Below are 1,056 nucleotides of genomic sequence, written 5' to 3' on the forward strand. Positions count from 1 at the left end.
AATATTCAAATTTTCCGCGATACTCAATTTTGGGGTTTTCATTAGTTAGTCAGTTATTATCATCAACATTAAAAAGAAACAAATACTTGAAATATGTCAGTCTGTGTGAAATGAATGTATACATTATACAAGTTCCATTTTTTTGAATGGAATTACTGAAATAAACTTTTTATATTCTAATTATTTGACCAGCACCTGTATTATGTCGATTCACTACACACAATTAAATATGTAATTGTATTATTTAAAGAATTTTGATCATAATAGCGTACAGCAAATAGAAAACAAAATATTCACATCGTAATCAAAATTATTTTTAATGAAATTAGGTCGGAAATGGCCCTCTGAAAAATATTTATTTGTTTAATCATTTTGTATATTGTAGTATGTTTCACTTTTTGGGTTAACTATTGAAATATAAACACACATATAATCTTTCCCACTTCTATGTGGACAAAATATAAACAAATGTTTCCCTCACACGCTCCTTTACTGCTTGCTTTGTCCTTTACGGCACTTACCACCTGTTGACCTGAATCTAGGTTGTTCTAACATTGGGGTCGACAAGCTTTTTGAAACGGAGGGCTAATCTGAACCCATATTCTGGTTTTGTGGCCATCTGAAAAATAAATAAACACCACAAGCCATGTGCAACAGTTCAAACAAGTCATTTCATTAGGCACATATGTGCCCTGTGATTGGCTGGCGACCAGCACAGGGTGTACCACACCTCTCGCCCAAAGTCAGCTGGGATAGGCTCCAGCACATTTGCCACCCTAATGAAGATAAACGGTTCGGAAAACGGATGCGTGGTCATCTACACAATGATTTTCAACACGATATCCATGAAAAAAATCGTATGCAAAGATGATCTTTGTCAATATGATTGCAGTTTGAAGTGTTGTAGAACTGAATCTCATCAAGAGATGCTTTCTAGTGATTCCAAATATATTAATAAGCATTCACTTTGCCCACATTTTATTTTATAGCCATAATCCAAAATTTTATAAATTCATCTTTTCCCCTCAAAGTTATACACATAACATGAAACTGTGG

The sequence above is a fragment of the Phycodurus eques genome, chromosome 3 (genome assembly GCF_024500275.1).
Source record: "Phycodurus eques isolate BA_2022a chromosome 3, UOR_Pequ_1.1, whole genome shotgun sequence".
Classification (NCBI taxonomy): Eukaryota; Metazoa; Chordata; class Actinopteri; order Syngnathiformes; family Syngnathidae; genus Phycodurus; species Phycodurus eques.